The sequence below is a fragment of the Lepus europaeus genome, chromosome 5 (assembly GCF_033115175.1).
Source record: "Lepus europaeus isolate LE1 chromosome 5, mLepTim1.pri, whole genome shotgun sequence".
Taxonomy (NCBI): Eukaryota; Metazoa; Chordata; class Mammalia; order Lagomorpha; family Leporidae; genus Lepus; species Lepus europaeus.
The window spans coordinates 65,205,765-65,220,294 of record NC_084831.1 but is presented as its reverse complement, the minus strand read 5'-3'; the positions used below and the strand labels follow the sequence as shown (position 1 = coordinate 65,220,294).

The window sequence follows — 14,530 nt, the reverse complement described above, 5'->3', positions numbered from 1 at the left end:
CCTTTGGTCTGAAAGGGAGGTTTTTTCTACTTACTGTATACTTCGCTGATGGCGAAGTGAATCTAGCTATGAGATTATTATTTAAGTTCTTATTTTGGCTAGCACATGGCCTATACCTTGTTTGTATAGGAATCAATAGGCTGCTGCATCTATCTTATACTGGGAGGCAGAAAAGAATCCTGAAAAAAAAAGCATGTCTAGATATATAATGTATTTCATTTGGTTGTAACTCTGCTCTACCCATTTGGGCTAGAATTAGTTTCTTCATATATCTGAACTTTAGTTTTCACATTTCTTAAAGTGAGAACAATAATCTACTTGTATCAAAGTTATAATGTTTCTGTAAAAGCCAAAGGTACCTCAAAGTGCCTTGCAAACTAAAAAAAAAGAAAATGCATTTTATTACAATAAATGCTTATTGAAATGCATTGATAAAATTGTGTTCACTGCAATGAAGTCTCTCATTTTTTTCAGAATCATTTTGAATATGATTTTAGTTTCAGTTTGGTGCTTATTAAATGAAAGAACAGTTTAATTGTTCTCAAGACTTTCTATTCCATATAACCCTGGTGAAATCTACTTGTATCATGTTTCATAAGATCAGACAAAATAAAGTGTTAAGCACAGAAGTTTCAAGAGTAGAAAATTACTTTTTATGCCTTTTGGGAGGATGTCTAAATGAGAAAATGTACTTCCGTTTATAAATGGATGGATTTTTTTTGGTAAGATGATGATAACTCCAAACTGAGTGAAGTCAGGGTCAGAGTTTTTTGAAATTGAATACTTTTGGCTGATAGCGAATCATTGCAATGAAGGACATAGACATTCCCTCTTGGTGGTGTTCTATTGTGAAAGGGCTATTGGAAATGATATCTAAGTTCTTCAGAAGCAATATTATAGCAATTTTTTAATAAAACTGAGCAGAAAAGTCAAGCAATCACACAGGTGTTAGGTGTGAATGCCAGTTAATATTCAAACAGAAATTGTTCAGAAGCAAAATCTTGAAAAATATGACAGCATCTTCAATCAGAAAACAGAACATACAACTTAAGCATTAGAGAAATAATTTATTTTAAAATAAAAAGGACTCCCTAAAGCATAAAACTGCATTTGAATAAAAAGTTCTGTTTTTAGCAGAGGCTTAAACTAACTTAAGAAAATCTGCCTTGATTAAACGATCAAGTTAGTCATATTGAAGTGTTAGAAGATTTATGTTTTGGTCTTTTTCTACAGTTTTAGACACACTGATGTTTCTTATGTGGAAAAAATGTTCCTACTTGTAATTGAAAAGAATTATAATGCTAGCAAATAAATACAAATAGAAAGGCTCAGAAATAAACTACATATTGGGCAGCTTTAGTGGATGAGTAATTATGTTTCCAAGTTTTCTCATTTAGCATTTACTAATAATACTTGTGGGGTACATAGATGGATGTTTCCTCAAAACACAGAGTAGAATGTTGTGCCTTAGCAATCATTATTTAGTAAAATCATAATATTGTAGAATTTAAACTTCCTCTGTCACTAAACTGATGCAATACATTAGAAGAAGAAGATCCAAGAATTACATAATTCTGTCAGGGTCACTATACACTCTAATCAAGGCTACATTTATTTTGGGGCCCATTAGGAACAGGGCCTTGACATTTGGCCCATTTTTACCATCTGAAATAGATACCTAGCTATACAGATATTTCAGTTTTTTCAGTAAGTGTAACTTTTGTCTTCATTACCTGTATTTTTCAAATTTTAAATGTTTTTACACTTATATCACAACGTTTTAAAATTCATCTTTTTTTTTAGAATAGTCAAACCCAATCAGAAGCAGCTTTTCTGAAAGATTTTTTATTCATCTGAAAAGCAGAGTTACGAAGAGGCAGAGAGAGAAAGAGAAAGAGAGTGAGAGAGAGAGAGGCCTTCCATCTGCTGATTCTCTCCCCAAATGGCCGCAATGGCTGGAGCTGTGCCATCCAAAGCCAGGAGCTACTTCCAGGTCTCCCCCATGTGTGCAGGGAACCAAGGACTTGGGCCATCTTATACTGCCTTCCCAGGCCATAGCAGATAGCTGGATGGGAAGTGGAGCAGCCGTGTCTCGAACCATCTCCCGTATGGGATGCTGGAACTGCAGGTGGTGGCTTTACCAGCTACACCACAGCGCCAGCCCCTAACATTCTTCCTTGATTGTTTAATTGTATTTACTTTTTATTTCTTCTTAACCCTGATTTCCTCAAAGTAATTATATTGCTTAACCATTTCTCTTCATGCATATATACATACTTAATATCTCCTTACTTTCACCATATTGTTAAAAATAATTTTACAGTACTATTAATTGCAGTAGAATGTATTGCTTCTCTTCTGAGAAATAGAAATGGCCAATACCAAAGAATAAAAAAGGAAGAAGTGGGACGGGTGCTTGGTCTTCAGTTATGACTTCGTTGTTCCACGTGAGAGTATCTGTGTTCAGTCCTGGCTTGGCTCCTGACTCCCACTTCCTGCTAATTCACACCCTGTGAGGTAGCAGTTATGACTCAAGTGATTAGATGCCTGTCACCCATATGGGAGAAGGATTGATTGTCAGTTTAGGCTTAGGCATGGATCCTAGTTAGAGGTTGTTGGAGGCACTTGAGGGATGAACCAGGAGTGGAGCGTGCTCACTCTCTCTCTCTCTTTCACTCTCTCTCTGCCTCTCAAATAACTTTTAAAATAAGAAATAGAGGCAGCAGTAGCAACATCATGGTCTTCAATATATAACCTTAGCATTAATAAAGTTTTTGTCGTGTTTCATTGCGGAAATATTTTATGTAAGTCACTATGCCATATCTTAGCAGAAGGTTAATGTAACACACAGCTTTATGGTATACTGATTAGAAACTTTGAATCTGTGGTACAATTAGAAATTAAATTCAGAATATCTAGAATCTGGGTCACCTTGGACAAATTACCTAAATTAGGTTAATTATATCTAGCTTATAAGATTGCTATGATGATTAAAGGAGATAAATTTTAGAAAGAGCTCAGCACAGTGTACAACACATAAGCAGTCAATACACAGTATTACTTTCACTATTCTTAGAGCTAGGTTTTTCCTTTCAGAAAAATTCAGCATGGTCAATCAACCATACCTACTGCACTATGTGATAGGGAATAAGAAGGAAAAGAACAAAGGTTCCAAGAAAGCCTGTGGGAGAGGAAGGTACAGTCTCAGAGCTTTGACAGTAGACCCCACAGTACAGGAAAACACATGCGGGGGTTTTCAACAATGTGGTCCCAGTCACTACAGGATGATCTGCCCTCAGTTTGCCCATGCAGACTTTCAGAGTGGTAGTTTAAACAATGCACCTAAGTTTTTGAAATCATATAATACAATATCTAAGATAAGTATTTATAATATTATATTTCTTTTTCTGGTCAGATATTTTATCATAGGATTATAAAGTAGGGAGATGCATTTGAATTTTTTTTCATGTTTTATTGATTGAGTCCCTCAGACTGGAGGGGAAAACAACACAGGTCTCCTGTTTTACAGCTAACTCTTGATCCTGAAACACCCACTTGGCAGTTGGCCTGGTTTTTGTTTAATCTTTTGATGTAGATCATGGATCCATTCATCTTGTAATATATAAGTATGCGAAGTATTTTCTTTTGGTCATTACCGCATGAGATTTTATTACACGTTACTTACAATTTTTTTCTACTTTTGAATTGATTTTGACACAGAAGTTGAGAAATCAGAGAAACACTGTGTCAAGAATTGTGTCACTGTCTTTCCCAGGTGGGCAGGGTCTCCCGGCTCCCTACTGCTGATAGTAGAGAGCTGTCCGACAGGTGGAGCCCCAGGGACACTTGTAAAGTGGCAATAAGAGTGCATAATGGACATCTTCCATTTTGTCCTGAGGGGGAAAATGCTGAAGAGAAAAAAGTATGCAGAGAAATGGAATTAAAATGACTGGCATTATCTAGCCAACTGAGGAAAATTACAGGTTAGTCAAATAGACAGCGATTTACTGCCTACATTTCTGGATCTTTGTGATTGAGAACCCAGAAAATGCAGTTGAAGTCTGTTACACTCAGATTCAACTGTATCTCCTTGTGGGGGAGGAAATCACCCAGCCTGTGGGTTTAACCCCCACAAACACTTTTATCTAGTTAGAAAATCAAGTTAAATAAATATCCACTAGTGCCCTGAAGATCACCCTTGCTAAAAAACAACACACAAAACAAGATGCTTGGCTATATTTGACTTTCAGAATAAAAAAAAAAAAAAATTTCTTACCTATATGTGTGTCCCAACTATTTTAAGGGATATACTTATACTAATGTATGCATGATGCATATTAATATGAAAATACCAAAGTGTGTCCACTGTTTATCTGGATTTCCACATATTACTGAGTGTCTTGTATTTTTGTTTGTAAACTGACAAGCTTACTAGGAAAACAGTATGCCTCAGATGACTTCCTACATAATGTGTATAGAAAAGAGGGATGCATTTTTGCCCTCTACTTGGTGATTTTCTTGGTTTTATAGTGCTGTGATAGCAAGATATCTGAGACCAGGTAGCTTGCATATAATAAAAATTTAATTCTCTCAGTCCTAGAGGCTGGGAACACTAAAGCAAGGCCTTAGCCAATGTAGTATCACATTAGGCCCTGCTATCTGCCTTCAACTCTGTGACCCTTTCTTGGGGAGAAAGGGAGAATTGCAAAACAGTAAAACAGGTGAGCAACTCCCTCATACCTCTGTTATAAGGTCATTCATCTCATCAGTGTTGATGAAGCCTGTGTGACCTAATCATGTCCCCCAGAAGCTCCACCTTATAATATACTCATTTTGGTAATTAGCTTTCCACAAATAAATTCTGGAGGGACACAAGCACTTATACCACAGCAGTCAGTGATGATAAGGAGTAGGACAGGAATTGTTGGCATTTATGTGAGCCTATGTTAGATAACATATCACCTGAGGACAAGTGTTTGGAGTGGAGGTTAAGAGACTCCAGCTAAGACACCTGTATCTCATATTTCAAGTACTAGCTATGCTCCTGATTCTAGCTTCCTGCTAATTCAGACCTGGGGAGTTAGGAGGTAATGACTTGAGTACTCGGGTTCCTTGCACCCACATGGGAGACCTGAATGTGATTTCTGGCACCTGGATTCAGCCTGGCCAACCACTGGCTATTGTGAGCATCTGAGTAGTGAACCAGAAAGTGAGAGCTCTCCTTTGCCTCTCTATCTCTCTCTCAAAAATAAAACTTTAAAACAAAAAATAAAATATTACTTGGAAGAACCATATGGCACTCCTTTCCTTAAGTAAAAACCTTTCTTAATTACCAGCTTCCCAAGCTTCAGTAGAATAACTACTATTTTTATTCACTGAAATTGAACACCAAATGTATACAAGTGACATCCCAGATGATTTAAACCATCTATTATTTTATATTTTACATATTTGTTTGCATTTGATTATTTTTTAGACTTTTATTTAGTAAATATAAATTTCCAAAGTACAGTTTATGGATTACAATGGCTTCCCCCACATAACTTCCCTCCCACTCGACCCCTCCTATCTCCCACTCCCTCTCCCATTCCATTCACATCAAGATTCATTTTCAATTTTCTTTATATACAGAAAATCGATTTAAAATATATATTGAGTAAAGATTTCATCAGTTTGCACCCACACAGAACATAAAGTTGTGTAAAATACTGTTTCAGTTCTAGTTATAGCATTCCTTCACATTGAACAACACATTAAGGACAGAGATCCTACATGAGGAATAAGTAAACAATGACTCCTGTTGTTGACTTAACAATTTGACACTCTTGTTTATGGCATCAGTAATCTCCCTAGGCTCTAGACATGAGTTGCCAAGGTTATGGAATCCTTTTGAGTTCACTGACTTCAATCTTATTTAGACAAGGTCATAGTCAAAGTGGAAGTTCTCTCCTCCCTTCAGAGAAAGGTACCTCCTTCTTTGATGGCCTCTTCTTTCTACTGGGATCTCACTCGCAGAGATCTTTCGTTTAGGTTTTGTTTGTTTTTTTTTTTTTTTTTTTTTTGCTACAGTGTCTTGGCTTTCCATGCTCAAAATATTCTCATGGGCTCTTCAGCCAGATCCAAATGCCTTAAGGGCTGATTCTGAGGCCAGAGTGCTATTTAGGACATCTGCCATTCTATGAGTCTTCTGTGTATCCCGCTTCCCATGTTGGATCATTCTCTCCCTTTTTCATTCTATCAGTTAGTATTAGCAGACACTAGTCTTGTTTGTGTGATTCCTTTGACTCTTATAACTATCATTGTGATCAATTGTGAACTGAAATTTATCACTTGGACTAGTGAGATTGCCCCCCAGTGGCATCTTACGGTGACATGGATTGCAACTGGCATAACAATATTTTCTTCTTTCTTTCTTTTTTTTTTTTTTAAACATCTGATATCTATCTTAAGTCTTTGGGAATATCTCACTCTTCCTCCATCACAGATGAGCACATGGACTTCTCCATCTGAACATTTTATTTTTGCTTACATAAAAATGTAGTCTACATAACTCATTTATCTTACAATATAATATAAGACTTTGACAACTTTATTCCTTATTTCTAAATTACTAGTTTTTTGTAATTTTTTTCTGTGGCACTGTTCACAAGTAATAATAAAATATTTCAAACTGTATATAATAATCTTGAATATCATGGCTTAGGTGTTCAAGTTTTAAACATGTATGAGTCACACAAAATTAGTCAAAAATAGTTAATTAGCAAAAACTCAGGGAAACAACAAATTCGGATGCTAATATGTTTTTGCAGTGGTAGGAGACATGAAATATAAGACTCATGACTTCTAAATAAATGTGAAAATTTTAATAGTCCCGCATAATCCAAGGAAATCTAAAAATCATTAAGCTCTATTCCATAAAGACATAACAAAATAATTTACAGAAAGCATTTGTAAGAACTAGGGCAATTCTAAGTGATAAATTCCTCCAGCATTTCATAAATTCCTACAATGGCAAATAAGAACAGTGATTGTCAGAGGATTAAGAAAACTGTGGGTGCATTTTAAAGACTGAATTCTAGATAATTTAAAACAGAGGCAGAATTCTTTGCATTTCCTGTCTTGCTGATGGGAAGAAGTGAACTATATAACTTTTGACAAGAAATATAATCAAGAATAGATTAACTTTCCTAATATAATTTCTACAAAAATATTTGATAAGGAATTGGTATGCCAATTATGCCCATTTTAACTCAATATGTTCTACAACGTTAAAACCCTGAGACATGCCCAACTCAATGTATTATGTGATCCTGTGTTTCCGGCTAGAGACAACTGGATTTCCAATATATTATTTACCAGAAACAATTTTCTTCTGGATTTTGAATGAAGAGGTACCTAAAGAGAGCGTCAGTCAGAAGCAAGACAGAGAAAAGGCACATTGTAATTAATGGATATTAATGGGATAGAATTGATGAATGGACTTGTAAACTCTTGCCCAACAATACCCAGATGGAAAAACATTTATTTCCTTTATAATATCATAATACTCAGTATTTCCTTAATTTCCTAAAACCAATCAGCAATCTTCAAACAGACCCTGCCTTGTTGATTATAGCTAGTGTTCATGGATTTCTATTTTCTTAAATGTAATAAAATATAATTAAAACAGTAATCTACAAGTATTGGCCTCTCCTTCATAATTGCTCAAACCACCTGTGAATGGGAAAGCCAAAGGAAATGCAGTTTTACTTGGTGCAAATTTAAATGAGTGGTAAATTCAGAACAAGTGTCAGAAATCATCACTATTGTCCTGATAGATGTCTCTCTTGTTAAGATTTGTATTAAACAAATCTTCAATATATAATCTAACTTATTTCCAACCAGGAAATTGAAATCTTTTCAGTTGTCTCATGATTTTCTTATGCACCATTGTAGCTTGATTGTCTTGTGACCGTTCAGTATTATAATACTAAATATAGTCTTATAAAAGACTATAATGATTCTTAGACCAAAAAGAAAAAAAAAATAGAAAAACTGAAAATAGTGCTTGATATTTATAGGGTGTTATCAAACAACCTAATAAAAGGGTCTGAGGAGTTCCTAAAGTTATGGAAAAAAAAGAATGAATTATTGTTTCAGCGAAATAGTAACAGAAAACTTCACTAATTTGAAAAAGAAAGGGATATCCAAGTATGGGAAGCACATAGAAATCCTAACAGACATGACCAGAAAAGACCTTTACTATGACATGTTATAGTTAAACTTTCAACAGTAAAACATTAAGAAAAGAGTCTAAAATGTGCATAAGGGAATCAACATTGTGGTGTGAGAAGTTTAGCCCATGCCTGTAGTGCCGGCAAACCATATGGGGGCCAGTTTAAGTCCTAGCTGCTTCACTTCTGATCCAGCTCCCTGCTATGGTCTGGGAAAACAGTGAAGATGGCCTAAGTGCCTGGGCAGGTGCATCCATGTGGGAGACCAGGAAGAAGCTCTGGACTCCTGGCTTCAGCCTTCAGCCTGGCCCAGCCCCAGCTGTTGTAGCCATTTGAGAGTGAACCAGCCCAAGGAAGGTCTCTCTCTCTCTCTCTTTCTCTCTCTCTCTCTCTCTGATTTTCAAATAAGTAAAATAAATCTTAAATAAATAATTAAAATGTGCATGAGAGAAATACCAGATTACTGTCACAGGATCATTAGTTAGACTGACAACTGATTTCTCATCAGAAAATCCTACAGACTGGGAGAGAATGGAGAGACATAGTTCAAGTTCTAAAAAATTAAATAAATAAAATAAGCTATCAGATCACAGTACCCTGCAGAGATGTCATTTATTAATGAAGGTGAAATAAAGACTTTCTACAACAAACAGAAACACATCTCACCAACAAAGCTACACACAGACTGAAAGTGAAAGGATGGAAAAAGATATTCCAAGCTAACAGAAGCAATAAAGAGCAAGAGCAGCCATCCTAAGATCAGACAAAATAGATGTTAACACAAAAACTGTTAAAAGAGACAAAAAAGGGCGTTATGTAATGATTAAGTGATCAACTCAACAGGAAGATATGTCTACAATAAATATATATGCACCCAGTGTCAGGGAGCCTGGATATTTAAAATAAATGTTAATGGATCTAAAGGGAGACATAGATCCCATACAATAGTGTTGGGGTCTTTAACACCCCAATTGATTCATTGGACAGATCAACTAGGAAAAAAAAATCAAAGAAACTGCAGAGCTAATCTAAGCTATGGACCAAATGGACTTAATTGATATCTACAAACATTTCACCCCACAACTGAAGAATACACATTCTTTTCATCAGTGTGCAGAACTTTCTCTAGGATAGACCATATGCTAGGCCATAAAGCAAGAATCAAAAAATTCAAAATATTGAAATCATACCATGTATCTTTTCTAACCACAATGGAATGAAGCTGGAAATGAAAAAATTAAGAAAATAGAAAATATGCAAACATGTGGAGACTGAACAACATATTCCTGAATGAACAATGGGCCATAGAAGAAAATCACAAAGGAAATTGAAAATCCACTAAATGGATGAATATGACAATGCAACATATTAAAACTTCTGAAATACAGTAAAAGCAGTATTAACAGGGAATTTTATAGCAACTAATGCTTACATCAAGAAATTGGAAAGGCATCAAATAAATGAACTAACAATGTATCTTAAGAACCTAGAAAAACAGTGGTAAACCAAAACCAAAATTAATAGGAGGAAAGAGATAATAAAAATTAGAGAAAATAAAAACAGAATTGCACCAAAAAAATGCTACAAAAGACCAGTGAGATGAAGAGCTCTTTCTTTGAAAAAAAAGAAAAAAGAAAAGTTGATATACCAGCTTTCCACCAATAGGAAGGAAGGAAGGAAGGAAGGAAGGAAGGAAGGGAGGGAGGGAGGAAGGAAGGAAGGAAAACAAGCATGGGAGAGAAGACTCCAATTAATAAAATCAGAGATGAAAAAGGAGATATTATAAATGACATGCGGATGGTAAAGAGGCTCAAGGCTTTGATATGGCAGGGGCTTGCTGGGTGGTTGACTTAAGTAGAGGTGAAGGCTTCTCCAGAATAAAGGAGGCCAAACATCATCCCCTCCCAGTTTCTTGCAGTCCTGGAAACCCAATATAACTTTTTTCCCTTATGAAAAAGCAGAACATACAGATTCTCAACATGAGACAAAGATCTGCATCATCAACATGAGACAAAGATCTGCATCATTCACCAAGAGTGGAAAATTTATGAGCCAAGCCTGAAAAGCAGTTCAGAAGACAGAAATAAAGAACAACAAAAAAATACATGATGATATGAACTATGGATTTCAAGATGGTTAACTGGAATATGAAAAAAATGGATGAAATGTAATTTAATCCAGTGCAACAGCCATAATTAAATGAGAAAGTACTGAAAGGCAAGCATAAAAAGTTGTGTGGGGACGGCACAGTGGTGCAGTGGGTTAAAGCCCTGGCCTGAAGTGCCGGCATCCCATATAGGCACCAGTTCTAGTCCTGGCTGCTCGTCTTCTGATCCAGCTCTCTGCTATGGTCTGGGATAGCAGTAGAAGATGGCTCAGGTCCTTGGGCCCCTGCACCCACATGGGAAACCCGGAGGAAGCTCCTTGTTCCTGGCTCCTGGCTTCAGATCAGCGCACCTCCAGCCATTGTGGCCATCTGGAGAGTGAACCAGTGGATGGAAGACCTCTCTCTCTGTCTCTACCTCTCTCTATAACTCTGACTTTCAAATAAATAAAATAAAGCTTTAAAAAAAAGTTGTGTGAAGCCTTTGAATGCATTCTCCAAATTCATGAAAAAGAGAATCCAGGTTTTTACAAAGAAGTGAGAAAGCTAGAAGTAGAATACGAATGGAAGAGGGCTCAACGTAGCCAATATTTTGACACTCTCAAGAATGCTTAGTGGGTGGAAGTGGAGAGTATTCCTTTGCCAGGTATGCCACATGTTCCTTGATCCAACACCTTGATCCAGGATATTCCACCTCCTGGTACTCAGCCACCCTTCATCTTCAAGAAAGCTTCAGTTTATGGACCACCAACTCGGGTGGTTTCTATACTTACTCATCTTGGACATGGTATTCCATGTATGCCTCCAGTGGAAAACCTCCCAGACCTCTTCTTGGGCTCACTTTCTCCTCAGATCTTAAGATGTATGGCCATAAAGTGGGTTTTCCCTGAATCTTCCCCCTTATAGGTGAGAGGAAGACGAGCTACATAGTCCTGAACATGCTCAGCAGGGTCATTACAATGATGTTTCCAGCACAAGTGAAGATAATGGATCTCCTGGGGACATGTATCAACCTAAGAATGAAGAAAGCACTGCTGAGAGTGACACTGACAGATCAGATGAAGAAAGTGAGGTGAGGGCAATTTGTGTATCCTGATGATAATGAATAAAACAATAATGAAGAAAAATCAGGTCTGCATGTATGATTTGCTGATCTGTCTGGAAAATCAAGGAAGAAAAAGAAGAACGTTCAGGAGCTGACTCCTCTTCAAGCCATAATGCTCTGAATGGCAAGTCAGGAAATCCCTGAGGAGGGCTGAGAAATAGAAGAATTATCAGAGGATGGCAATAAAAATGATTTTGATGACTATGCAGCAGAAAAGCAATTACAAAAGCAACATAAAGAAGACTCCTATTCTAATGGCACATCTGCAGCTTTTCAGCATCAGGTTCCCACACAGTCTGCTCCTCCTTCTTTAATATAAACACCTCCCATGCCACGACATACTCCTCTTGGACCAAGACCGGCTCCATCCTTATGGACTCCAAGACCACCTAAAAGCCTTCCTCCTGGACTGCCTCTAGGGGCTCCTCCAACCCTGAGAGCAACTGGAATGCCAGGACTCCAAGGGCCTTTTGCCCTTACTCTTACCTGCATGACTACTAGCAGGTCTACTCTCTGGCCCTCCTCCTGGTCTCCCTCCAGGTCTGTCTCCGTGCCCTCTTCCTTGGGGACTCCCACCCAGTCTACCTCATCCTGTACTTCCAGGCATCCTTTCACCTCATCCTATAGTGATGTGCCCATCTTTGGTGTCTCAACTGGGACCTGCCAGACCTGGGCTATTCCCACTAGCTCCCTTGCCAGACCCAGGGGTTTTGTGACCCACCCAGTTTGATTTAGTGACCCAAGACAGATAATTCAGGTGCAGCCACTATTGAGAAGAAAGCCACAGCAACCATCAGTGCCAACCCACAGATCACTAATCCCAGGGCAGATATTCTTGATTTGTGCCCACTGCACTGAGAGTATGTTGGGAGAATAAAAGGGCTACTGATGCCCCCCAAAGAAAATCAGAAGATGATTCTGATGTGCCTCTTGCAAAAGCAGCCCACAAATATGATCCTGCTGTTCCTGTGTCAGTGCAAACTATAAATGATATTTATAAAGCTTTCATGAAAGAGGTGGAAGAGCTAATGTGACCATTTCTGATACCCGGTCTTCTGTTCATAGTAGCAGCTCATGCAGAAAGAGGCTCTTATTAGACTTGGGGGAAAGAGCTACTTCCATTGTCAGGGTATTTTCTAATTTCAGTCAAGGTATATCCTAAAGATTAGACTTGTTCAGAACTTATGGCATATAAGACAGGGTATTACATTTGGAATAGATGGGCTATTGAAACAGTGCTGCTAACACCAACAAAGAAAGAACTATAGTCCAATATCCCTGATGAACATAGTTGCAAATATCCTCTACAAAATACTAACTAATCAAATCCAACAATACATCAGAAAGAACATTCACCTGGACCAAGTGAAATTTATCCCTGATATGCAGGGATGGTTTAACATATGCAAATCAACAAATGTTACATATCACATTAATAAATTGAAGGTAAAAAACATGATTATCTCAATAGATTCAGAGACAACATCTATAAAATGTAACATTCTTTCATGATAAAAAAAAAACCTTAAGCAAATTGGGTATAGAAAGAGCTTAGAGCAACACACATCAATGCAATATATGAAAAACTAACAGCCAGCATCATATTGAATGAGGAAAATTTAGAAACATTTCCACTAAGATCCAGAAGCAGAAAAAGGTGGCCACTTTCACCCTTACTTTTCAATATAGCTCTGGAATTTTTAGCCACAGTCATTAGGTAAGAAAAAGAAATCAAAGGTATACAAATTGGAAAAGAGGAAGTCAAATTATCCCTATTAGCAGATAACATGATCCTATATACAGGGAAACCAAAAGACTACAGTAAGAGACTATTGGAACTCATAAGACAGCTTAGTAAAGTTGCATGATCTAAAATCAATACACAAAAATCAATAGCCTTAGAGTACACAAACATTGCCATGATTGGAAAGAATTTGTAAGATCAGTCCCATTTACAATAGCTACAAAAAATGTAAATACCATGGAATAAATTTAACCAAGAATGTGAATTATCTCTGCATTAAAAATTAAAAAACATTAAAGAAATAAATAGAAGACACAAAAACTAGAAAAATTTTCCATATATTTGGATTGAAAGAGTTAATATCATCAAAATGTGCATACTATCCAAAGCAATTTACAGATTCAATGCAATCCCAATCAAAATACCAAGGACATCCTTCTCCTATCTAAAAAAAAATGCTAAAATTCATATGGGAATGTCAACAGCTAAAGCAATCTTAAATACCAAAAATAAACCTGAAAGTACCTCCATACTAGATTTTAAGACATTTTCAGCTACAATCAAAACAACCTGGAACTGGAGTAAAAACAGACATATAGACCAATGAGATGAAATAGAAACACAGAAATTAATCCACACATTTACAATTTACTAACCTTTGACAAATGAGTTTAAATCCATCCCTGGAGAAAGGACAGCCTTTTCAACAATTGGTGCTGGGAACATTGGGACTTCATGTGCAAAAGTATGAAACAAAACTCTGACCTTACATCTTATAAAAAGTCAACTCAAAATGGATCAAGAATCTAAATCTCCATGCTGATACCATCAAATTACTAGAAGAAAACATTGAGGAAGCTCTACAAGACATTGGCATAAGCAAAGACTTCTTGGAAAAGACCATGGAGGCACAAAAACAATAACACCCAAAATAGACAAGTAATTACATCAAGCTAAGAAGCTTTCACACTGCAAAGGAAATACTCAACAAAATGAAGACAAGGACAAAATGAGATAAAATATTTGCAAACTATGTAACTGAAAAAGTACTAATATCCAGAATCTATAAAGAACTCAAGAAACTCAACCACATCAAAACAAATAATCCAGTTAAGAAGTAGGCAACTGACATGAACAAGCATTTTTCAAAGGATAAAATTAAAATGGGCAACAGAGACATGAAAAGATGGTTAGGATCACTAGCTATAAGGGAAATGCAAGTGAAAACCACAGTGGATTTTGACCTAAACCCAGTTAGAATGGCTATTATCCAAAAATCTCAAAACAATAAATGCAGGCCGAGGATGTGGGAAAAAAGGTACTCTAATCCATTGTTGGTGGGAATGCAAACTAGTACTGCCATT

The 14,530-nt window shown here is 36.8% G+C and overlaps 1 pseudogene; it reads left to right on the top strand.

Annotated features, from left to right (window-relative positions):
- Positions 1–10,218: 10,218 nt before the first annotated feature.
- Positions 10,219–12,456, top strand: LOC133760805 (WW domain-binding protein 11-like; annotated as a pseudogene).
- Positions 12,457–14,530: the final 2,074 nt, after the last annotated feature.